Genomic DNA, 27,743 nt, shown 5'->3' on the forward strand with positions numbered 1-27,743 from the left:
CTGTTGACTGTGCGTACAGCACTTCTGGACGGCAACTGGCGGTGTTGGAGCCCAGGGACAGGTGGAGGAGGAGGAGGTTGGAGGAGGTTGGAGGAGGTAGGAGGGATTGCCACACACACAGCAGGGGAACAGCTGACGTTACTGAACCCCAATAACAGAGGAGGGACTGTTGACTGTGCGTACAGCACTTCTGGACGGCAACTGGCGGTGTTGGAGCCCAGGGACAGGTGGAGGAGGAGGAGGTTGGAGGAGGTAGGAGGGATTGCCACACACACAGCAGGGGAACAGCTGACGTTACTGAACCCCAATAACAGAGGAGGGACTGTTGACTGTGCGTACAGCACTTCTGGACGGCAACTGGCGGTGTTGGAGCCCAGGGACAGGTGGAGGAGGAGGAGGTTGGAGGAGGTTGGAGGAGGTAGGAGGGATTGCCACACACACAGCAGGGGAACAGCTGACGTTACTGAACCCCAATAACAGAGGAGGGACTGTTGACTGTGCGTACAGCACTTCTGGACGGCAACTGGCGGTGTTGGAGCCCAGGGACAGGTGGAGGAGGAGGAGGTTGGAGGAGGTTGGAGGAGGTAGGAGGGATTGCCACACACACAGCAGGGGAACAGCTGACGTTACTGAACCCCAATAACAGAGGAGGGACTGTTGACTGTGCGTACAGCACTTCTGGACGGCAACTGGCGGTGTTGGAGCCCAGGGACAGGTGGAGGAGGAGGAGGTTGGAGGAGGTTGGAGGAGGTAGGAGGGATTGCCACACACACAGCAGGGGAACAGCTGACGTTACTGAACCCCAATAACAGAGGAGGGACTGTTGACTGTGCGTACAGCACTTCTGGACGGCAACTGGCGGTGTTGGAGCCCAGGGACAGGTGGAGGAGGAGGAGGTTGGAGGAGGTAGGAGGGATTGCCACACACACAGCAGGGGAACAGCTGACGTTACTGAACCCCAATAACAGAGGAGCGACTGTTGACTGTGCGTACAGCACTTCTGGACGGCAACTAGCGGTGTTGGAGCCCAGGGGCAGGTGGAAAAGCAGAGGAACACAATGTAGGCCGAAGCCTGAGAAAGTCGAAAGGGAACCTTTAACCCCCCCCCCAAGGCGTTTGTAGCTGAAAGAGCCAGCTTGTGCAGCACAAAAGATGCAAAAGGAAAAGGTGGCTCTTTTCATCATGCTCCTTGCAAACACAGAACTAAACACTTATAAAATGTGTCCCCTGAAGCCGTGAAACCGTCCCGGAGGTGGGACTTTCCTTCGTAATATGACGCAGCACAGCCATCATTACTACCCCCCCGCCGCCGTGCCCCGGCTCCTCAGCGTTGTTTGATTTCGTCCCGGAGCCTGCGCTGTTATGTTATCCCGTGGCCAGGCACACTTAGCGCTGCCCATCTTCTGACATCATTTGGTGTCAGGCTGGCTGCGCCTGTGCGGCCGCGCTGGCCGAGAGCCCGCCTCGCAGTGTCTTCTGATGTAATCCCACTGGGGGCCTGGGATCCATGGCCATGCGCAGTGCATATCCTCGCCTCTCACTCCCCTCCCTACGGCTTCTTTTTCAGACTGTGCGGTGTCACGGCCGTGGCATGCTATTAGGGACCAGCTGACACCGAACAGTCTGAAGAAGCCATAGGGAGATGAGTGAGAGGTGGAGGTTCAGATATGCACTGCGCATGTCCATAGATCCCAGGCCCCCAGTGGGATTAAATCAGAAGACACTGCGAGGCGGGCTCTCGGCCAGCGTGGCCGCACAGGCGCAGCCAGCCTGACACCAAATGATGCCAGAAGACGGGCAGCGCTAAGTGTGCCTGGCCACGGGATAACATAACAGCGCAGGCTCCGGGACGGAATCAAACAACGCTGAGGAGCCGGGGCGCGGCGCCGGGGGGGTAGGAATGACGGCTGTGCTGCGTCCTATTACGAAGGAAAGTCCCACCTCCGGGACGGTTTTACGGTATCAGTGGACACATTTTATAAGTGTTAAGTTTTGCGTGTGCAAGGAGCAAAACCAAAATAGCTACCTTTTTCCTTGTGCAGCATTACTGCTGCACAAGGTGGCTCTTTCAGTAACAAACGCCTTGGGGGGGGGGGGACAGATTCCCTTACATTTCAGTTGTTGTGTCAGCGTGGCGGTCGCATGACACATTGCCGGCTACACAGCTGGGGATCAGCTGACGTTACTGAAACCCAATAACACTGGGTCGTATGTTTTGACTGTGCAGACGGCACGACTGAGCCTCAACTGGCGGTGTTGGAGCCCAGGAATTTAAGTTCAGGTGGTAGAAAGATGAACACAACAGGAGACCTGGATAACGTATACAGTGACCTAATTATTTAATCAGGAGGAGGAGTGGCAAATTCCTGCGAGATCCAGGCCTTGTTCATTTTCAGAAAAGTAAGCCGGTCAACGTTATCGGAGGATAGTCGCATGCGACGGTCAGTTAGTACACCACCTGCAGCACTAAAGACACGTTCCGATAATACACTGGCCGCAGGGCAAGACAGCACCTCCAATGCATACTGGCTTAGCTCTGGCCATGTATCCAGCTTTGAGACCCAAAACTTGAAAGGGGAAGAGCCGTCTGGGAGTACAGCAAGAGGGCAAGACATGTAGTCTGTCACCATCTGACGGAACCGTTGCCTCCTGCTGACTGGAGCCGTCTGTGATGGTGTAGACTTTTGTGGGGGGCACACAAAACTGTGCCACAGTTGGGCCATACTGGTCTTGCCTTGGGCAGAGGCACTGCTTCTGCTCCCTCTTTGTGCAGAGCCTCCACCACTGCCTGGACGCACTGAGCTGCTTTGGAATGCAGTAGCAGCACTTCTCTCAGTTGGAATGGAGAAGATGATGGAACTGACCAGTGTGTCTTGGTACTCCCGCATTTTTCGCTCCCGGTTCAACGGTGTGATGAGGCTTTCTACGTTGTCCCGGTAGCGAGGATCGAGGAGGGTGAACACCCAATAATCAGACATGTTGAGAATGTGGGCGATGCGGCGGTCGTTTCTCAGGCACTGCAGCATGTAATCCACCATGTGCTGCAGACTGCCAACTGCCCAAGAAACGCTGTCCCCAGCTGGAGGCGTGATCTCTGCCCGCTCGTCATCACCCCACCCTCGCTGTACACACTGAGTACTGGACAATTGTGTAACTCCCTCCTCTGGACGGATGTCTTCCTCCTCCATTGACTCCTCCTCATCCTCCTCACAAACTGTCCCCTGCCTACGCGTTTGTGAGGAACCACGTGGCGCTGACTGTCCAGAAGATGATGGAAGTGGTGAATCCTCATCCTCCACCTCTTCCACAACATCATCCCTTAGCGCTTGCAGTGATTTTTCAAGCAGGCAGATAAGGGGGACAGTCATGCTGACTAGTGCATCATCTGCACTCGCCATCCGCGTGGAATAATCAAAGGGACGCAAAACCTGGCAGACATCCTTCATAGTGGCCCACTCTGTGGTTGTGAAGTCTGTACGGCGCTGACTGCGACTTTTTTGCGCCTGATACAGCTGGTACTCCATTACAGCTTGCTGCTGCTCACACAACCGCTCCAACATATGTAACGTGGAATTCCACCTGGTAGGTAGGTCACATATGATGCGATGTTCCGGCAGGCGGTGTCGGCGCTGCAGAGCCGCAATGCGCGCTTTTGCCGTGCTGGAACGCCGCAAGTGAGCACACTCTAGGCGGACCTTGTGCAGCAGTGCATCAAGATCCGGATAGTCCCTCAAAAAACTCTGCACGACCAAATTGAGCACATGTGCCAGACATGGGATGTGAGTGAGGTTGCCGAGGCCCAGGGCTGCCACCAGATTTCGGCCATTATCACACACTACCATGCCTGGCTGGAGATTCGCTGGCTCAAACCACACATCGCTCTCCTGCTTGATGGCATTCCAGAGCTCCTGCGCTGTGTGGCTACGATTCCCCAAAAAAATTAATTTCAAGACGGCCTGTTGACGTTTGGCCACGGCTGTGCTCATGTCGGTCGTAACAGGTACACGTTCATCACGGGTCCATGTGGAGGTGGACTGTGACGGCTCCTGCAGCGATGATTCTGAGGAACTGGTGTAAGAGGAGGAGTCAATGCGTACAGAATGGATTCCTGCAATCCTTGGAGTGGGCAGGACACGTCCTGCGCCACTCGCACGGTCTGTACCCGGCTCAACTACATTAACCCAATGGGCAGTGAGGGAAAGGTATCGCCCCTGTCCATGTTGACTGGTCCACGCATCGGTGGTGAGGTGGACCTTGCTACTGACGGCGTTCAGTAGCGCGTGTTTTATGTGTCCCTCCACATGCTTGTGCAGGGCAGGGACGGCTTGCCTGCTGAAGTAAAAGCGGCTGGGCACATTGTACTGTGGGACTGCCAATGACATCAAGTCACGGAAGCTGTCAGTCTCCACCAGCCTGAATGACAGCATTTCCAGTGACAGAAGTTTGGCAATGCCTGCAGTCAGAGCCTGTGCTCGTGGGTGGTTTGACGAGAAAGGCCGCCTTTTCTCCCATGCCTGTACTACCGATGGCTGTAGACTGGGCTGGGAGTGTGTGGATGACTGGGAAAGTGGTGCTGCGGGTGGAATGACAGCGGGTCTCTGGACAACAGGGCCAGAGGTTCTTCCACGGCGATCCTGGGAGGAAGCCGAACCAGCTGCGTGTGAGCTAGAGGAAGAGGCAACACGAGCTGAAGAGGTGGTAGCTGCCGCTGTTGGTTGGCCTAGCTCTTCAGTGTGTTTGTCTAACTCCGCCGGGTGCCTGTTGCGCACATGTTTCCACATGTTGGAGGTATTGAGGTTGGCGACTTTTTGACCTCTTTTGATTTTTTGATGACACACCTTGCATCTGACATAGCAAATGTCATCTGCAACTGGGTCAAAAAAGGACCAGGCACTGCAAGTCTTGGGAGCCCCCCTTTTGACTTTTGGAAGAGACATGCTCCTTACGGGTGCCAAAGCGGAGGCTGCAGGATCCGCAGTCTTCCCCCTCCCTCTCCCTCTTTGGGCCGTACGGGGAATCTCTTCCTCAGAGCTGCTCCCACCACCTTCCTGTCCCTGACGCCAAGATGGGTCAAGGACCTCATCATCTACACTACCCTCTGCCCCCAACTGCTCCTCCTGGGTAGTCTCAGCAGCAGAGCACGCACCAGTAAGTGGCACCTGAGTGTCATCATCAGCTGATGCGGCCTGCGAGGTGGTGACCGGAGCCACTGGCCCACCCGCCTCTTCAGAGGAAGACAGAAAAAGCGGTTGGGCATCACTGCACCCTGCCTCTTCTTCCATTTCTCCAATGCTGCTTGGCTGGCCCCCTGTTTCCAAGCCAAGAGATGATTCAGAGAACAGAAGTAGAGACTGCTCCTGTCCTGGGATCTCTGTCTGCCTGGGCAATTTTGCAGGTGGTGAAGAGACAGATGGCTGCTCTCCAGTGCTCTGTGTCTGAGAGGATGTGGCACTAATGGAAGTTGATGCATTAGCTGCCATCCATCCCACAACGGCTTCAATTTGGTCTTGACGCAGCAGCGGTGTACGGCGCTCGGCGACAAAGCTGCGCATGAACGACTGTTCCCTTGTGAAAGTGGGTGCTGATGACTCACCGGTGCCCGCAGCAGGCACAGAATCCCCACGTCCCCTCCCTGCTCCGCGCCCACGCCCACGCCCACGTGCCTTACTCACTGCCTTCTTCATCTTGGTTGACTGATAAAGATAAGCAGAAAAGTACTAACGGCTTTGTGTGCTTATTCCTGAGCAACTCCTCCTAACAGGTATAAGACACACTAATTTTCTAAAGTGTGGACTAGACTTGAATATGAGCTAATGTGGCCTACACAAATGTAAAGTGGTGTAACTGGTGTGTTTGGTGAACTTTATTATTTATTTTTTTGGGGCTGAACTGACAACGGATAGAGCTGCAGTCACACGGAGACCGTGCAGACAGACGTAAACGGCGCTGCAAGGCCCAAAAACCCTCCTCTACTTTATCCTATGTAGTGTTTTTCCACAAATTAGCTGGAGACGGGTGGAAAGACACTAATAGGATTTTTTTAAATTAATTAGCAGCAGACTACACTACTTGAAAACAAAATGAAAATTGATTTGGCGGTATGACGCAGTGAACAACCCTGAGCTGGAGACAACCAAGCTACGGCTGCTCACAGACTACAGGGCGAGCTGCAGTCACACGGAGACCGTGCAGACAGCCGTAAACGGCGCTGCAAGGCCCAAAAACCCTCCTCTACTTTATCCTATGTAGTGTTTTTCCACAAATTAGCTGGAGACGGGTGGAAAGACACTAATAGGATTTTTTTAAATTAATTAGCAGCAGACTACACTACTTGAAAACAAAATGAAAATTGATTTGGCGGTATGACGCAGTGAACAACCCTGAGCTGGAGACAACCAAGCTACGGCTGCTCACAGACTACAGGGCGAGCTGCAGTCACACGGAGACCGTGCAGACAGCCGTAAACGGCGCTGCAAGGCCCAAAAATCCTCCTCTACTTTATCCTATGTAGTGTTTTTCCACAAATTAGCTGGAGACGGGTGGAAAGACACTAATAGGATTTTTTTGAATAAATTAGCAGCAGACTACACTACTTGGAAAAAAAAAAAAAAAAAAAAGAGAACAGTACTGTATGAGGCAATGAACCACCCTCCCTGAACTGAATACAACCAGCTATGGATGGCCTATGTGGCTGCACTCAGACTAGAGAGTGGGCTGCACTCACACACACACACACACAGACCTTGCAGATCGCTGTGAAAACAGCGCTACAAGGCAAAAGGAAGGTGAATAGTAGGTGAACACAGCGGTTGCTAAATTAGCCTTTGGAAAGCACAAAGAAGCAAATCGCTATCTCTAAACTGTCCCTCAGTCAGCAAACAGCGTCCTGTCACTAACTGAATTCACAGCAGAGTGATCGCAAAATGGCGCCAGCGACTTTTAAACTGCATCATGACATCATTTCAGCAGCCAATCACAGCCATGCCAGTAGTTTCATGCCCTCCATGCTGAACAGGATGTGCCCACACTTGAAATCATTCTCATTGGCTGAATTTCTGCATTTTGAATCTGGGAACTTCCGATTCCGGTATCCGATACGCGGCAAGTATCGGAATCCCGGTATCGGAATTCCGATACCGCTAGTATCGGCCGATACCCGATACTTGCGGTATCGGAATGCTCAACACTACTCATGACAGGTTCTCTTTAAAGGGTTTTCTTAAAGGCTATTCCTAATTGTATAGATTATGGCATATATCTCAGGTCTCTGGAATTGCCACTCATTCCTGAGAATAAAGTGGCCACGATACTAGAGCAATGTTACATCTTGGTCACAGTTTCAGCACTTTCTTATGAGCTGCAGGGGTCTTAGAGGTCAGATCCTCATTAGTCATTAGGTGGTGGTGACACAAAAGGATGGCTGCAAAAAAATATTTTTAGCCCAAAATACAGGTACGTAAGTGAAAACTAAAATTGTCTCCAAACAACTCCCAGCAGCTGGACTTGCAAGGGGAGCAGCTTATCTGTAAGTGATTGCCAAAAACTCATGTTTTAAATCACTTTATGGATTATACTGAGCCCCAGATACCGGCAAAGTGTGCAAAAAGTTCCAAAAATTCACAAATCGCTAACCTTTTTCACTTTTGGCTTTGAACTCTTCAAAAGTATCTTTGGTCACAACCTAAAATGCGCATGAAACATCAGTCCTAATGAATTTGCCCCAATCATTTCATTATCTCCACTATGGGGGTGTAGATGTGAATCCATCCCTGAAATAGTTACAACCACACAAATGGTCATTATCGGTGTTTTCTCCGGCGTTCTGTAATTCTGAGATTCGGGTGGATCTGGATTGTGTGAATGTTTTTCTAATCATGAGAACTTGTTACTTTCCCTTCTGGAAGAAAAGCAATAAAATACCCTGAAATTGTGACTGCAGAGCGTAAATATAAGTCAAGAATTCATGAAAAAACTGGTAATCACCTTGTGCCGCCGAGGGCGCCGGTCTGAAGAGCAGAAATCATCACACATAGACTGGTGCTTGTAAGTCATCAGTGCAGACTGATTGCTGCTTATCACATGTCGCCTCCATGGTGGAGGTTGGTAATAACCTCTGCACAGCTGAGATAAGACATATACACATGTCCTGCATCCATCTGCTCCCAAAAACAGAGGTGGATCGGTTACAAGCCAGTATAGGAAGCTAAGATCTTAAAGGAGAAGTCACTCCTAAAATAACAGATCTATTAATGGTTAATAGCAATAAATAAATAAAAAATATATATAATATTTAACAATAATAAATAATATAAAATACATACATTATAATAATAAATATAGATAATAATAATTGTCTGGGAGTATATATACTCCCAGGCAATTTTTCATCCTTGCACTTCTGTTTTTTCAGTCTTTTCTCTTCCATTTTTCCAAAATTATTTTTTTTCCCCTTCCAGCAGGGCTGGTTGTTTTGCCAGACAAGTTGCTATTTTCAATTACATCTTTCACTTTACCATACAACGTAGTGAAAAATTCTAAGTCCAGTGAATGGTGAAAAAAAAAAAACCACCGTTACACCTTGCTTTTGTCAAGTTTCGCTTTTTTTCATTGTTCGTTTTGAAAAATAAAATGACTGAACGACCTGATTCTCTCGGTCATTGTAAAAATAATTTATGTTTAAATGGTGAAAAAAAAATCAAAATTTAGTTAAAGGAAAATTTTGTTTTCAGTCTACATTTTCTCAGACCTGTAACATTTTCATTTTTACATTGATGAAGCTGCACGAGGGCTTGTTTTTTTGTGTGTCAAGCTGACGTTTTATTGACCTTTCTGGGTAGAACATACAACAATTTGATCAATTTTTTTTTAGAGAGGGGTAAAAAACTTCAGTTCTGATATACGTTACCTTTATTCTGACAATAACGTTTACTTCTCAGGTTTTATACTTTGATAGATCAGATTTTGTTTTGTTTGTGGTGACACCAAATATATATATTTTTTATTTCAGTTTTTTTTGTTGCTTTATTATTAATGGTGATCTTAATGTTTTGTTTTTTCATTTTTTAAAGTTAAACAGTTTCCGTTTTTTCTCATTGTTTTAGTCCTTTTGGGGGACTTGAACCTGTGATCGCCTGATCGCTTGTACTACATACTGCAATACAATAGTTGTATACCACGATGCGTTCCTGGGGTGGTTGGCTTCACAGGAGGACAACATTGTCAGACATGGGGGTATCTAGCAGGCCTCTGGCTCCAGCTGCTTTCTTGCGCGGTAAAGGAGGCGGGGTTTCCTCCGTTTGATGCGATTGGTCTTTAGTGATGATGAAGGCAGGGTTTAATTTCATCCGCTGCACCATAATACTTCCACAACCGCACAGCACTGCATGTCATGTGACTTCACTCTCCAATGCACAGCATTGATCTAGGTCATGTGATGTAACCATGTGATCTTATTTCCATATATGGAAAGCAGAGTTACATCATTTACTCCATCCGATCAAATAGTCCCAGGTTTTAACCCCACCCTATTGTAAATTGATAGGTAAAAGCATGTGCACTTTAACCGTTCCGTTTCCCCTGTCAGACACAACCATGGACCCTGAGAAGACAGAAGTGGTTTATTATGGCTTCTGTCTCCTATTTCATAGTCTACACAACAGAAGCATCATTGCTGCTGTAGGACCTGGCGATCACATGATTAATGGGTGCCTGCCAGAGTAACAGAGCTGCTGGGTCTTAGCAAACCCAGATCAGACCTTCCATTGACACTTGGCACAGTTAACCCCTTTCTGACATTAGACCTACTATCCCGTCGAGGTGGGGTGGGCCCGTATGACCACCGACGGGATAGTACGTCATATGCGATCGGCCGCTCTCTCAGGGGGAGCGCGGCCGATCGCGGCCGGGTGTCAGCTGACTATCGCAGCTGACATCCAGCACTATGTACCAGGAGCGGTCACGGACCGCCCCCGGCACACTGCGATCAAACATGATTGCAGTGTTCCAGTGTTCCGGCGGTATAGGGAGGCATTCCCTGAGACCCCCGGAGTAACGCGATGTGATCGCGTTGCTCTGAAGGTCTCTTACCTCCTCCTCGCTGCAGCAGGCCCGGATCCAAAATGGCCGCGGCATCCGGGTCCTGCAGGGAGGTGGCTTCACAGCGCCTGCTCAGAGCAGGCGCCGGGAAGCCTCCAGGAGCTGTGCATGTCACATCGCCGATCTGACACAGTGCACAGCAAAGTGTCAGATTGGCGATCTTACACTATAACATGATGCCCCCCCCCCCCCCCCCCGGGGCAATGTTACAGTGTAAAAAAAAAAATATTCACATGTGTAAAAAAAAAAAAAATCCCCCCCAAAATAAAAAAAAATATTGTTCCTATAAATACATTTCTTTAGCTAAATAAAAAAAAACAATAAAAGTACACATATTTAGTATTGCCGCGTCTGTAACAACCTGACCTATAAAACTGTCCCACTAGTTAACCCCTTCAGTGAACACCGTAAAAAAAAAGAGGTAAAAAACAACGCTTTATTATCATACCGCCAAACACAAAGTGGAATAACACGCGATCAAAAAGACGGATATAAATAACCATGATACCGCTGAAAACGTCATCTTGTCCCGCAAAAATCGAGCCACCAAACAGCATCATCAAAGAAAAAATAAAAAAGTTATAGTCCTTAGAATAAAGCGATGCAAAAATAATTATTTTTCTATAAAATAGTTTTTATCGTATAAAAGCGCCAAAACATAAAAAAAGATATAAATGAGGTATCGCTGTAATCATACTATCCCGAAGAATAAAACTGCTTTATCCATTTTACCAAACGCGGAACGGTATAAACGCCTCCCCCAAAAGAAATTCATGAATAGCTGGTTTTTGGCCATTCTGCCTCACAAAATCAGAATAAAAAGCAATCAAAAAATGTAACGTTCCTGAAAATGTCATAAAAAAAAAACGTCAACTCGTCCCGCAAAAAACAAGACCTCACATGACTCTGTGGACCAAAATATGGAAAAATTATAGCTCTTAAAATGTGGTAATGCAAAAAATATTTTTTGCAATAAAAAGCGTCTTTCAGTGTGTAATGGCTGCCAATCATAAAAATCCGCTAAAAAACCCGCTATAAAAGTAAATCAAACCCCCCTTCATCATGTATTTATTTCCATTTTCCCATTAGGGTTAGGGTTCGGGCTAGGGTTAGGGTTAGGGCTAGGGTTAGGGTTAGGGCAAGGGTTAGAGCTAGGGTTAGGGCTACAGTTAGGGTTGGGGCTAAAGTTAGGGTTAGGGTTGGGGCTATAGTTAGGGTTTGGATTACATTTACGGTTGGGAATAGGGTTGGGATTAGGGTTAGGGGTGTGTCAGGGTTAGGGGTGTGGTTAGGGTTACCGTTGGGATTAGGGTTAGGGATGTGTTTCGATTAGGGTTTCAGTTATAATTGGGGGGTTTCCACTGTTTAGGCACATCAGGGGCTCTCCAAATGTGACATGGCGTCCGATCTCAATTCCAGCCAATTCTGCATTGAAAAAGTAAAACAGTGCTCCTTCATTTCTGAGCTCTCCCGTGCACCCAAACAGGGGTTTACCCCAACATATGGGGTATCACCGTACTCAGGACACATTGGACAACAACTTTTGGGGTCCAATTTCTCCTGTTACCCTTGGGAAAATACAAAACTGGGGGCTAAAAAATAATTTTTGTGGAATAAAAAAGATTTTTTATTTTCACGGCTCTGCGTTATAAACTGTAGTGAAACACTTGGGGGTTCAAAGTTCTCACAACACATCTAGATAAGTTCCTTGGGGGGTCTAGTTTCCAATATGGGGTCACTTGTGGGGGTTTCTACTGTTTAGGTACATTAGGGGCTCTGCAAACGCAATGTGACGCCTGCAGACCAATCCATCTAAGTCTGCATTCCAAATGACGCTCCTTCCCTTCCGAGCTCTGCCATGCGCTCAAATGGTGGTTCCCCTCAACATATGGGGTATCAGCGTACTCAGGACAAACTTGACAACAACTTTTGGGGTCTAATTTCAACTGTTACCCTTGAAAAAATACAAAACTGGGGCTAAAAAATAATTTTTGTGGAAAAAAAATAATTTTTATTTTCACGGCTCTGCGTTATAAACTGTGGTGAAATACTTGGGGGATCAAAGCTCTCACAACACATCTAGATGAGTTCCTTAGGGGGTCTAATTTCCAAAATGGTGTCACTTGTGGGGGGTTTCAATGTTTAGGCACATCAGGGGCTCTCCAAACGCAACATGGCGTCCCATCTCAATTCCTGTCAATTTTGCATTGAAAAGTCAAACGGCGCTCCTTCCCTTCCGAGCTCTCCCATGCGCCCAAACAGTGGTTTACCCCCACATATGGGGTATCAGCGTACTCAGGACAAATTGTACAACAACTTTTGGGGTCCAATTTCTTCTCTTACCCTTGGGAAAATAAAAAATTGGGGGCGAAAAGATCATTTTTGTGAAAAAATATGATTTTTTTATTTTTACGGCTCTGCATTATAAACTTCTGTGAATCACTTATGGGTCAAAGTGCTCACCACACATCTAGATAAGTTCCTTACAGGGTGTACTTTCCAAAATGGTGTCACTTGTGGGGGGTTTCAATGTTTAGGCACATCAGTAGCTTTCCAAATGCAATATGGCGTGCCTTCTCAATTCCTGTCAATTTTGCATTGAAAAGTCAAATGGCGCTCCTCCGCTTCCGAGCTCTGCCATGCGCCCAAACAGTGGTTTACCCCCACATATGGGGTATCGGCGTACTCAGGCCAAATTGTACAACAACTTTTGGGGTCCATTTTCTCCTGTTACCTTTGGTAAAATAAAACAAATTGGAGCTGAAGTAAATTTTTTGTGAAAAAAAGTTAAATGTTTATTTTTATTTAACCCCTTAATGACCGCCAATACGTCTTTTAACTGACCTGAGATATAAGAGAATAGCCTCCCCATACAGATGACAATCCAGCATCTGTCGGCTGTGCACTATAGCTGACAACTTGCTGTATCAGCCATGATCAGTGTTTGCACCATCCAAATCTGTTTAACCCCTTAGATGCTGCTGTCAGTAGTGACTACATCATTATAAATGGTTAACAGAGTGTGAGGCATTCCTCTTTATCCAAATTGGTGCCCTCAGATCATGATTGTGTGGTCCTGATGTTTGCCATGTCAGTTCATGACCAAATAGCAGCCTTACAGTCTGACTGCTGTAGTAATCTGTTCAGAAGTTAGAGGCATTTAGGTGGTAAAAATAGACATTTTCATTTCTGTCATGCCACTCTGCATTAATTCCTGTAAAGCACCTGAATGGTTAACAAACTAACTGACTGCAGTTTTCAATATGTCAGGGGTGCTGTTTTTAAAATTGTATCACTTTTGGGGTTTTTCTAATATATAGGACCCCTAAAGTCACTTCAAACATGGATAAGTCCTTAAAAAAAGAAATTGTGTAAATTTCCTTGAAAATATGAAAAATTGATGCTACATTTTTAAACCTCATAAAATGCTAACAAAACAAAATAACATTTTACAAATGGTGCTGATATAAAGCCGACACGTGGGAAATGTTATTTATTAATGGTTCGCTGTGGTGTGACCATCTGGATTAAAGAGATAATCATTCAAATTTAGAAAAGTGCAATTTTTTTAACATTTTACTAAAATTTTTGATACTTTTTATAAATAAACACAAAACATATTGACCTAGATTTACCATTATCATAAAGTATAATGTGTCATGAAAAAACAGTCTCAAAATCACTGGGATTAGTTGAAGCATTGCAGAGTTATTACCACATAAAGTGACACTGGTCAGATTTCAAAAATTTGGCTCAGTCACTAAGGGGTTAAACATTCCAAAAATTCCTGTGAAACACCTGAAGGGTTAATAAACTTCTGTGGTTTTGAGCACCTTGAGGGGTGCAGTTTTTAGAATGGTGTCATACTTGGTTATTTTCTATCATATAGACCCCTCAAAATGACTTCAAATGAGATGTGGTCCCTAAAAAAAATGGTGCTGTAAAAATGAGAAATTGCTGGTCAACTTTTAACCCTTATAACTCCCTAACAAAAAAAAATTTTGGTTCCAAAATTGTGCTGATGTAAAGTAGACATGTGGGAAATGTTACTTATTAAGTATTTTGTGTGACATATCTCTGTGATTTAATTGCATAAAAATTCAAAGTTGGAAAATTGCGAAATTTTCAAAATTTTTGCCAAATTTCCATTTTTTTTCACAAATAAACGCAGGTAATATCAAAGAAATTTTACCAATATCATGAAGTACAATATGTCACGAGAAAACATTGTCAGAATCACCAGGATCCGTCAAAGCGTTCCAGAGTTATAACCTCATAAAGGGACAGTGGTCAGAATTGTAAAAATTGGCCCGGTCATTAACGTGCAAACCACCCTTGGGGGTAAAGAGGTTAAAGGGGCTGTTTTCCCCTGGTACTGGGGCTTGTATGGATGCCTCAGTTACAGTGGGAAAAAAAATGATCACTAAAGGGAAAAAAATGTTCTCCAGAGATTTTTGATCGCGATCTCTTAGGAGTCATCTTATGAAAAAAAAAAAAATATATATATATATTTATATTATTGTACATAAAAAATGCGAAAAGGTTTTAAAAAGTAAAAAGCCTCCAGTGGGAAAAAAAATCTGAATTTTTTTCATATAGAATGCATTATATTACATACACTTAAGAAACTTACACCTACTAGGTTTCCACACGACTGTAATAACCCAGAAAATTTGCTCCACGTTATTCGTTGTGGAACATGAACAGTAAAAAAATATAAACCAAAAAACGAAATATTTCTCCCCTGCGCGGCGGCTGCCGACTTTCTTCAGTTGTGTCCGGTAAGTGACTGCTCGTTTGATTCCCCTCCCCCTTCTCTTCTGATTAATTCGGCATGAATAATTAACCATTGCTTATCGTATTAATGCCGTTCTCCGAATCCTTGAGGAACGCGCGGCAGTAAACATTCATAAACGAGGCAAACAGCAGCGTCCGCGGCTTTCACGTAATTTGTAGTCTGATAGGCGGTAATTTAATCAGCATCGTATTACTCCCATGTCGGGTGCGCCACCGTCGATCAATATTAGGGGTGAGATCGTTAAATTCGACGTTTTCTTGAGAAAATTCATTTTGTAATGAACTTCTTTGTCTGTTGTTCTGGGAGGTGAAGATAACAAAGATGTGGACCCCAAAAATGACACTCTTTCGTCACCCAACTTCTTATCCTTCGGAGTTATCATTAATAAGCGACACATTTGAAGCTTTTTCTTGTCCAGGTCTCTTACAGTGAACCAGTGACAAAGAAAAGGTTTTACCATCTGTCAGCGTTATGTTATTCAGCAGGACTGTCAATCACTGATTGCCCCCGCCCAATGGACTCTTAAGCCAAAAATGAGAAGAAATGTAATGTCTCTACGCTATACCACCCTTAAGTTAAAGGGAACCTGTCACCTGAATTTGGCGGGACCAGTTTTGGGTCATTCAGGTGACAGGTTCCCTTTAAGTGGCAGAAATCTGGTGGCAGATTCCTTTAAGAAAAGGGGATACTTTGAATGGTCATGTTCCTGCTCAAAAAAGGTGTTTGCTCTTTGCAGCAGGCTGCACATTGCCTTCAGCCCTTTCTTCTATCAGGTGGGTACTTTCCCCCCAGAAGGCTAAAGCTTACTTAAAGGAGAACTCCACTTTTACCCAACTATGAGAGAGCAGTGCATCATGGGAGCGCGGGTGACAATCACTATAGATCCCAGCAGAATTTTTACTCTGGCTTTGGCTGTGAATGGAGAAGAACATGATATATGATAAGAAATCAGTAAAAAATAAGTGACAAAAAGTATTTACTAAGTGACTTGACTACTAAATTAGATTTTAACTGTGTTAAAAAAAAAAAAAAGTGGTGTTATTCGTCAATATCAGATGGGTTGGGGGTCTGACAGCCGACAATCCCACCGATCCGCTGTTTGGAGCTCCTGCTGCGCCCAGAACTAAACAGCGCCATGACTGTGTAGTGGCCACTTTCGGTACTGCAGCTCAGATTGTATTAATTTCATTAGTAGTTGAGCTGCAGTACCCAGAATGGCCACTACATGGTGTATGGAGTTGTGCAGGAACAATTCTGTATACTGTGTGCTTCCGGACCTGGTAAGAGCTGATTGGTCAGGTGTCAGACCCTCACCGATCTGATATTGAAGATCTGTCCTAAAGGATAGATCATCGATATGTAAGTTCTGGTCACCCCCTTTAAGGTGAATCGTGTGCTCTGACTGAACAAATCCCCTTTGTTTTCTGCTCAGTGTTATGATTCAGGATACGCATTTGTGTAATTCTCTCCCGGAATATATCTCCTCTCTGTTATTACGGTAATGTTTGATTGCACATTCTTCAATACACAAGTAATTGAGGATCCGGGTCTTACTTTGCCGCGTTAACTTGTGTAAACTAATTATTTTGCCATCATTATACAAAAAAGATAAAGACAAAGAGAGATAATTACCGCAGAAGATTAGAAAGGCGCGGGGCGAAAAATTAACGAGACGTTCATTCCTCAGCAGCAAAAGTTCTGCTTTACGGGTGACACATTGTAGCGAGGAAGTTGGGCGGATCCATTATTCACGAGGATTGGGTTCACATTGGAAAGATGTTTTGTGTTTATTTACCTTTTTATGTTTCTCCAAAAGAACATTATTTTTCTTTTTCCTATGAAAATTTCTCATTTCACGATGTGGCGGCGCATAAAACAGGGTGTAAAAGTGAGCAGAGCGGCGCTGGCGCCATCAGGTCCGACAGCAGGAGAATGTCGCTATTAATGATGGAGGCTGGGGATGCCGACAGGTTGCATAGATTTACAACCCGGACTATCCAGATTTGTGGTTACAGAGCGAACAGTAAAGGTTACGGCAGAATGTGCGGCTCCTACATGGGTACGGGACCGGATACAGTCGAGGACAGGCGTTAACGCCTTTTGTACAATGTCTGTAATTAGAAGAAAAATGGCACAGATTAAATCCGTCCATGTCTGCAAGAAGCAGATTAACGGGGTAATCCAACTGTTTAAAACTAATGGACCATCCTTCAGTATTAGAAGGGTGGGGGGCCGACTATTGGCACTATTGCTGATCAGCTGTTCAAAGGGGCCCAGGTGGAATGCTGCACCTGCTTAGATGACCCATCACTAGTTCAAAAGTGGCCACTATTTGCTATTATTTTATTCCCTCTTCTCTCCTCATTATTTTTTATTTTTATTTTTTTAATCTGTCATACGGTTCCAGAGATATGGGCCTTTTTATTTGGTGCTTTACATTGTTTTTACCCAGAAGGCGTGGCTCACTTGCTAATTATGCAGAGCAGCCTAAAAACACGCCCTAGAGGAGCCTGTGAGATACACTCCCTTGTAATACCATAAAAATTAGCACCAAATACAATCGTATGGTGGATATAAAGAAACAAAGCAAAGGAGAAAAAAACAAACTAATACTCGGTGGAGCAGTAGGAAAAAAATAAGGGCAGAAACAGGTGACAGGTCCTCTTTATATGATTACCTTGCGCCACCACTGCAAAAAATGTATCGCAGGCATATACGGAAGAGCGTGTGAGCCAGTATAAACATTCTCCTGAGAGTGACGCAACCCCTTTAAGTAGATGAATGACATTTAAGAGTCAGACCCCCACCAATCTAATATTGAAGCCTGGAGTACCCCTTTAAACTACTTCCATATTGTGTGACTTCTCTTACATTGAAGACCCCCTCTATTGTGAAGGGGAAACCTTCTCGTAATTTATATTTTGGGGAAATTATGAGGTTATTGTTCAGGTGATTGTAAATTTAAAGAGACAAGGGTCTCTCCTAGTGACAGCTTCTACTACTAATAATACTACGGCCTTCGTGAAATAAGAGAAATGGGTTTGTGATGTCAACATGTTTTCGAGATCGCCACGATCAGTGATTAATAGCTGTCAGTTGGAGAATCTCATTCTAACCATACAGTTCTCCTACAGTGGCCACTACATGAAAAATGTGGTATTACACATTACATAAGTGACCAACTATGTAACGTATGGACAGGTGGGGTCCTCCAGAGCTACAGTTGCTTTTATAAGGTGGTTCTCTGTTTTGGCCAACAGATATTGGGAAATATTAGTGGGGGAACCTTTTTATGTTATTAATGTCCCCTAATAAATCACATGGACAGGGACAATGTCTTTTTCATTTTTACAACATCCCAGTGATTGTGGCAATGTGATGATACATAGTGCAGCCTCACCGTCCCTTTGCACACAGTCGTATTTGCGGCTTTGTTATGGAAGGTCTGCTGCTTTATCTGCATAGAAATATCTATTTTTTTCCATTTTGGAACAAGAAGATGAATGTCTGTGGTTTAATTTTCTTGTGTTGAAATGTAGATTCAAATCATACATCTTAGCCGTCAAGGCTCATTGCCTGATCACATCTCTGCCATAAGACGGCGTAGAGGGATAAGTCAAAAATTTTATGAACATCTCAGCATGGCGCTCGTGAGCGAAACCCAGAGAAGATCTATACAGGCGCAAAAATCATTTTTCACTTTACCAGGAAACTTCTATTATCCTCCTCCTCCTCCTCCTTCTTCTTGGAGGAAAAAGCTTTGGTCGGAGAAATGTTTGTGCAGAATTTGGGTTCCAATCATTTAAACCTTCAGTGAAATCATGACAAGAAAACCGAAAGACGACCGGGAACGTCTCAGAACATCGAAAATTACCAGAAAAAGGGGGATACAGCCAAAGCCATGTCTGGGGGCCGCAGGCTATAACAGTAGCAGAACTTCTTAGATCTTTTTCCTGAGTGAGTGTGTGATTGGGGGTTAGATTGAAAGCACCAGCAGATAATGGGGGTCAGCAAGTCTAGGAACCCTAAAGAGAAGAGGGCCACCATAAGGGTAGATTGAGGGACAGGACTATTAATATGAACCATCCTCCTGCCGCACTTTCGAGATGATCCCTAAGAAACTAAAGAGCATGGAATGGCTGCCAAGTGTCAGCCGCTCTGTTTCCAAGTTCTGATGTTAATGGGGATCAGGACTTACTGGGCACAGAAAATACTGCCACAGACTTTGCTAATGATCTAGGGCACTAACCCAACGAATATCTGCTCAGGAATAACACTAGCGGGGGCGATCCCAAAAAGGTAGCCATTTTGGGATGGTTAATCTCATTCTTCAAGAACATTGAAGATTTGGTTCTGCCTTTAGGGAAATATATAAGACATGGTCATACATGCCAACTCTCCCAAAATGTCCGGAAAAGGGCAAGACCTCTCAGACTTTTGGAAGAGTCGGCAAATCTTCACTGTGCTGCTGAAACCCTATACCTGATCCGAGGCTGAACAGGGGGTATAGGGGCAATGGTCTGGAAAAGGGGTTAAAAAATTCTCACCTATTGGGTGACTTTCCAATAAAATTGACAAGTATGGATTTGGTGGGAAGATAAAGTGGAAATTTAAAGGGAGTTTACACCTGGACTCTTTGGATTTTCTACTTTATTTTTAATTTATTATCCCCCTCTCTCCATGCAACCCATTTTTTTATGTTGGATGGAGGTGCCCTTTAAATAGTGACAAGGCTGGATTAATATGAATGTCTGAGGCTGAAACGATGTAGGATACAGTCTCTACTTGCATGAGGGCTCAGCTGTGTCTCCTGCAGCCACCATTACTCTGAGAAATTGCCTTTGGTATGAGACTTACACAGCCCTTATAGGAGTGAGGACCGAGTGATCCCGATTGCCTTGTACAATAAATAGGGGTCCGCTGGGGTGATGTTATGGCAGCAAGATGGTATACCTTCCCACAGGTGAAGTGTATCCCCAGGGCTTCCCAGAAGTGTAGGTGGTGATGGTGGATGTTGTAAGGCGCAGTGAATAACGAGGACACAAGGTTGCAGTCTCTTTACCTTTTACTGAAAACTTCAGCATCCACAGTCCAGGGTACAGACCACAGGGCAGGCAGAGTCCGGCCGGTCCGAAGGCAAATCCAGAGTCCCCTTATCCAGGTGGAAATCAGTAGCCTTCCTACTAGCGCCTGTGTGTTGTAGTCCCTCCCTGCAACTCGTTAAGGTCCTCACAACTCTTGTAGATGTTCTAGATGTTATTTCTTCCTCTCTGTCCCCCAGATGGTGTGGATAGGACAAACCCGTATGACTGATGGCCTGAGGCTTGTTTATAGGGACCCTAGAGATGCCCCGACCCCCACAATTTGCCACTGTGTCTTCTTAGGTATTAAGGTCGGGCAGCCAACTTGGAATTGACTGTCCTGCCAGTCTCTGAAGTAAAGCGTAGAGTCAATTACTCCCTCGGTGTTCCGGCCACCGGCTACGCGCCTCAGAAGGAGGCAGCCTTTACAGGGCAGAACTCCTCCCGGTGTTTTCTCCTTGTGCTGTGACTTCGTTTCTCACTCTTTACAACACAGTTCTCTTCGTGTCCTTTCTTAGGATGCTGCCGCACGTGGGGCAGGCGCAGCTTCGTGTCTTTCTATCTCGCTAGGCCTCTGTCAGGATCCCAACCCTGACAGGGACCCTCTGTCTGCAGCTCAGATGTTCCTCCTTTCCCCCTGTCTGCCTGACAGGTGTTGCCTGGGCAAAGCCCAGCCAGCGTCTCCCTAACTTTCTATCCAAACCACCAGTTTTACCCTTCTGTGAGGAGTGCCCTACTAGATAGGAGCATAGCTCCCCCTGGTGGATTGGAGTGTGAAGTGTGATGTTTGGTTTGTGATACCTGGAAAGATGAACTCCTTTATTACCTTCAGACGTAATATCACTCCCCCTGGTGGAAGAATAATATTACTGCAGCAACCAGGACTCTGGGGCGCTGCACAACGCAATGCAAAACTGCTTCTGCTGTTCATAGCAATCAAACACAGCACGACTTTCATTTCATATTCTGTGCTTAAAAAATGATTGGCTGCTCTTGTGAAATGAAAGCTGCGCTCTGGTGAAATGAAAGCTGCGCTCTGATTAGTTGCTCTGGTGAAATGAAAGCTGCGCTCTGGCTGCTCTGGTGAAATGAAAGCTGTGCTGTGATTTGCTGCTATAGTAAATTGAAAGCTGAGGTCTGATTTTGGCCTCCATGGATAAACATTCATTTAAAGCACGCAGGGATCTTTAAAATAGTCAGAAATTAAAACACTTTTCCTTATAGCGGTTTACAGACTGAAAAAAATATAGCACCTTTTATCAGACATAGCGCCACATCTGTCTGTAGGCTGGATCTGGTATTACAGCTCAGCTCCTTTGCTGTAATACCAGACACAACCTGTAGACATGGAAGAAGACAGCCATGTTGTTCTAATCCAGGAACACTGTGTAGAAAATCTCTTTAAGAAATGACACCCAGAGATTTTATTTTTTCTCCGCTGTACTTTACGGCCTTCTATATACACAAACTTTCAGCCAAAAGTTTTCATAGGGGCGTAAAACAAGTGCAATGCCCTCCGGCTGCCAGACTGAAGGTCGCCTCTTCACTGCGGTAATGACTTTCTCTGCTGAAAATGTAAATAGATGAGGGTCCATCAAACACCCAGACAACATGATTGCCGGCACATAATATACGGGGAGGATCACGGGGGCCACAATCGCTCCTGTCCTGACGTATTTCATATGGATGTGGGTAATCATGGGCCGAGGTGTGTGCGGGCGATATTCAGGCGCAGAGGGATTGCCGTGTATTGTACATCGCTCCGAAGTCCTTAATACAATAGAAATGCCATAAAATGTGTAACATTGACACACACAGGGCCATCCGTCAGCATATAGGGCGAGTACCGGCCCGACATGTGATTGGGTGGTCCGTCATGTCACTTATGTGGCCGTCACAGGGGAAATCCGGCTTTATAGAAAAAGGTAGCAATCAAAAAGGAATATATGACCTATAGGATCATCCATGGCTGCCGCTCTGTATACATGTAACACACACATCTACCCACCACCAAATCCTCCCACCACACTGCCGTAGTGTCACCTATAATGGCAGCCAAAACTGTGATACCGACCGCCACAGTGCCCCCATAACGTCAGGAACAGTGTCCCATAATGGCTGCCAGCATCACCCCCATTCTAAGTCACATCCCCTCATAACAACAGCTTTAGTGCCCCCATTGTGTGGCACAGTGACCCCATAACAAAGGGTCCCATACTGATAGCAATAGTGAGAGGGACAGATATCCCATAATTACTGCCATAGTCACCCCATAATAACAGTCACCTTCCCTCATAATGGCAGAAACAGTGTCCATAATGGCTGCCACCATCACCCCCATAATAACAGTCATATTAGTTCTCCTATAAAAGTGGCACAATGGCCAATGTGCTGACAGCCACAATACCCCCTTTAATTGCGGCATACAGGACCCCTTTTATGATTGCTACAGAATCCCCATAATAATGACAAACGCCAACTGTAAAGTAAGTCACAGCCAAAATGATATGGGGCAGTGACCCCATAATAGTGACAAACGCAGCCACACTGCCCCATGTAATGACAGTCACACTGCCCCACGTACCGACAGGCACACTGCCCCGTGTACCGACAGTCACACTGCCCCACGTACCGACAGTCACACTGCCCCGCGTACCGACAGTCACACTGCCCCACGTACTGACAGTCACACTGCCCCACGTACTGACAGCCACACTGCCCCACGAACCGACAGCCACACTGCCCCACGTACCGACAGGCACACTGCCCCGCGTACCGACAGTCACACTGCCCCACATACCGACAGTCACACTGCCCCACGTACCGACAGTCACACTGCCCCACGTACCGACAGGCACACTGCCCCGCGTACCGACAGTCACACTGCCCCACGTACTGACAGTCACACTGCCCCACATACTGACAGCCACACTGCCCCACGAACTGACAGCCACACTGCCCCACGTACCGACAGGCACACTGCCCCGCGTACCGACAGTCACACTGCCCCACATACTGAGAGCCACACTGCCCCACGTACTGACAGCCACACTGCCCCACGAACTGACAGCCACACTGCCCCACATACCGACAGGCACACTGCCCCACGTACCGACAGTCACACTGCCCCACATACTGAGAGCCACACTGCCCCACGTACTGACAGCCACATTGCCCCACATACGACAGTCACACTGCCCCACATACTGAGAGCCACACTGCCCCACGTACTGACAGCCACACTGCCCCACGAACTGACAGCCACACTGCCCCACATACCGACAGTCACACTGCCCCACATACTGAGAGCCACACTGCCCCACGTACTGACAGCCACATTGCCCCACGTACTGACAGCCACATTGCCCCACGTACTGACAGCCACACTGCCCCACGTACCGACAGTCACACTGCCCCACGTACCGACAGTCACACTGCCCCACGCACCGACAGTCACACTGCATCAGCTACAGTATCCCCATAATATTGCTAAGCATGGGACCCCACACTGACAGCCACAGTGCCTTATAAACATTGCCATACTGCCCCCATAATCGCTGCCCGGGTCTCCAGGACATTGTAGGAGAGTGGACGGGTATAATTTACTGATCGCTGACCGCAGTGACCCAAATAAGTCAAACTCTCCAGAGTAAACATGAAGCATTTTCGATGCTTTTTTTGGTGAGGAGAGGCCACAATTGGCAAATTCTTAAAGAAACAATTCCGCCATCCTCCGTGTCACCAGCAGGGCAGCGCCGTGCCATCGATTCTGTCATTCACAAGCACAAGTTTCAGAACTTTGTATTTTATGATATTTTACTTTGAAATTGTGAATTTTGATGATAGTTTTATTTGTGTCTGGAGGCTCCGGTGATAAATTGCTCACTTGATATTTATATGGGTTCAGGATAAAATACGGCGGAGAATTCAGAATATATCTACAGGAAAACCTATAAAAGAGGGGCGGGGGGTGCAGCACATGGATCCAGGTTCTTAAAGGAATAGTTTTATTTTACCTGATATCCCCCGGGGGAGAACCACAGGGTCTGATCATTGACACAATCCCTTCTGCTTTACCTGCTTCCGCTTGGCATTGAAAATCCCAACTTCTCCTAAGTTTCCTACTTCATGAATGTAATGCCAAGGCTGCAGTGAAGACTGACACATAGGCCGGCGTCACACTCAGCGTAAGGCCGGCGTCACACTGGCGAGTTTTACGGACGTAAGAGCGCAGAAACTACGTCCGTAAAACTCGCATTACATACGGCACAATTATTCTCAATGGGGCTGCTCCTATTAGCCGTATATTACGGTTCAGTATTATACGGCTTTCTACGGCCGTACAAAATCGCAGCATGCTGCGTTTGTCAGCGTATTGCGCAAATAATACGCCAATGAAAGTCTATGGGGGCGAGAAAAATACGGATTCCACACGGACCAGCAGTGTGACTTGCGAGAAATACGCAGCGGTGTTAGTGAAAAGTCGGTAATTCAATTGCCGGCTTTTTCCTTCTCCTTCACAAACCCGACAGGATATGAGACATGGTTTTCATACAGTAAACCATCTCATATCCCCATTTTTTTTGCATATTCCACACTACTAATGTTAGTAGTGTGTATGTGCAAAATTTGTGCACTGTAGCTTGTAAAATAAAGGGTTAAATGGCAGAAAAAATTGGCGTGGGCTCCCATGCAATTTTCTCCGCCAGAATGGTAAAGCCAGTGACTGAGGGCAGATATTAATAGCCAGGAGAGGGTCCATGGTTATTGGCCCCCCGTGGCTAAAAACATCTGCCCCCAGCCACCCCAGAAAAGGCACATCTGGAAGATGCGCCTATTCTGGCACTTGGCCACTCTCTTCCCACTCCCTGTAGCGGTGGGATATGGGGTAATGAAGGGTTAATGCCACCTTGCTATTGGAAGGTGACATTAAGCCAGATTAATAATGGAGAGGCGTCAATTATGACACCTATCCATTATTAATCCAATTGTTGGTAAGGGTTAAAAAACACACACACACATGATTTAAAAGTAGTTTAATGAAATAAACACAGCGGTTGTTGTAATAATTTATTGTTCTCGCAATCCATCAGGAACACCCTCGCTTGGAAAAATAATAAACGCACAAGATACATACCCTCAGCTGACCCGTCACGTCCCACGAAGTAATCCATCTGAAGGGGTTAACTAATATTACAGGCAGGAGCCCTGCAAATGCAGCTGTGCTCCGTGCCTGTAATCCCCGGCGAATGAATGAAATGTAGGTCATTGACCTACATTTCCTTCAGTCGCGGTGATGCGCCCCCTGGTGGATGTCCTCATATGACCTGGAGCGTGGGAAAAAGTTCCCAGGCTGCAGTTCATGAGAACATCCACCAGAGGGCGCCTCACCGCGACTCAATGTAAGTACAGATCCTGCTTTCCTTTCAGCACCCGGGGATTACAGGCACCAGCGAGTGGTTTATCGCAGCTCGTGCCTGTAATATTAATTAACCCCTTCAGATGGATTACTTCGTGGGACGAGACGGTTCACCAGAAGGTATGTATCTTGTGCGTTTATTATTTGGCCAAGCGAGGGTTTGCAAATGGATTGCGAGAACAATAAATTATTACAACAACCGCTGTGTTTATTTCATTAAACTACTTTTTAATCATGTGTGTGTTTTTTAACCCTTTCCAACAATTGGATTAATAATGGATAGGTGTCATAATTGACGCCTCTCCACTATTAATCTGGCTTAATGTCACCTTACAATAGCAAGGTGGCATTAACCATTCATTACCCCATATCCCACCGCTACAGGGAGTGGGAAGAGAGTGGCCAAGTGCCAGAATAGGCGCATCTTCCAGATGTGCCTTTTCTGGGGTGGCTGGGGGCAGATGTTTTTAGCCACGGGGGGGCCAATAACCATGGACCCTCTCCTGGCTATTAATATCTGCCCTCAGTCACTGGCTTTACCATTCTGGCGGAGAAAATTGCGCGGGAGCCCACGCCAATTTTTTCCGCCATTTAACCCTTTATTTCAGCAGCTACAGCGCTGAAATTTTGCACATACACACTACTAACATTAGTAGTGTGGAATATGCAAAAAAAAAGGGGATATGAGATGGTTTACTGTGTGTAAACCATGTCTCATAGCATGTCGGGTTTGTGCAGGAGAAATGAAAAGCCGGCAATTGAATTACCGGCTGTTCACAGATATCGCGCTGAATGAAATCTAAATACAGAATATATATATATGTGTCTCAATGACATATATATATATATATATATATACTGTATATATGTTTTCCCTAACATTTGAGCACATAAATCCATTAGATGTCGGTTTTGCAAGCCTGCGCGAAAATCTCGCAGTACGGATGCCATACGGATTACATACGGAGGATGCCATGCGCAAAATACGCTGACACACCCTGCCTACGGATCACTATTTTGGGAACATTTCACCGTATTTCGGCCGTATTACGGCCGTAAAATACGGACCGTATTGTCTTACGCCGAGTGTGACGCCGGCCTAAGACAATACGGTCCGTTTTTTACGGCCGTAATACGGCCGTAATACGGAGAAATGTTCCCAAAATAGTGGTCCGTATGTCATCCGTAGGCAGGGTGTGTCAGCGTATTTTGCGCATGGCATCCTCCGTATGTAATCCGTATGGCATCCGTACTGCGATATTTTCTCGCAGGCTTGCAAAACCGACATCTAATGGATTTATGTGCTCAAATGTTCGGTAAAACATATATACAGTATATATATATATACTGTATATATGTCATTGAGACACATATATATATATTCTGTATTTATATTTAATTCAGCACGATATATGTGAAAAGCCGGTAAATCAATTGCCGGCTTCTCATTTCTCCTTCACAAACCCGACATGATATGAGACATGGTTTACATACAGTAAACCATCTCATATCCCCTTTTTTTTTTTGCATATTCCACACTGCTAATGTTAGTAGTGTGTATGTGCAAAATTTGGGTGCTGTAGCTGCTAAAATAAAGGGTTAAATCGCGGAAAAAATTGGCGTGGGCTCCCGCGCAATTTTCTCCGCCAGAGTGGTAAAGCCAGTGACTGAGGGCAGATATTAATAGCCTAGAGAGGGTCTATGGTTATTGGCCCCCCCTGGCTACAAACATCTGCCCCCAGCCACCCCAGAAAAGGCACATCTGGAAGATGCACCTATTCTGGCACTTGGCCACTCTCTTCCCACTCCCGTGTAGCGGTGGGATATGGGGTAATGAAGGGTTAATGTCACCTTGCTATTGTAAGGTGACATTAAGCCAGATTAATAATGGAGAGGCATCAATTATGTCACCTATCCATTATTAATCCAATTGTATGAAAGGGTTAAAAAACACACACACACACATTATTAAAAAGTATTTTAATGAAATAAACAAACAGGTTGTTTTAGTATTTTATTGCTCTCTCAATCCATCCGGAAGACCCTCGCTTGGCAAAATAATAAACCAACAATATACATACCTTCGGATGAACTGTCAGGTCCCACGAAGTAAATCCATCTGAAGGGGTTAAATCATTTTACAGCCAGGAGCTGCGCTAAAGCACTGCTTGTGGCTGTAAAAACCCCGGGTGCTGAAAGGAAAGCTGGGTGATCTGTACTTACATTGAGTCGCGGTGAGGCGCCCTCTGGTGGATGAACTCATATGAACTCGAGCGTGGGAACTTTTCCAAGGCTGCAGTTCATGAGAACATCCACCAGAGGGCGCCTCACCGCAACTCAATGTAAGTAC

Source organism: Ranitomeya variabilis, chromosome 4 (assembly GCF_051348905.1).
Source record: "Ranitomeya variabilis isolate aRanVar5 chromosome 4, aRanVar5.hap1, whole genome shotgun sequence".
In the NCBI taxonomy this organism is placed as follows: domain Eukaryota; kingdom Metazoa; phylum Chordata; class Amphibia; order Anura; family Dendrobatidae; genus Ranitomeya; species Ranitomeya variabilis.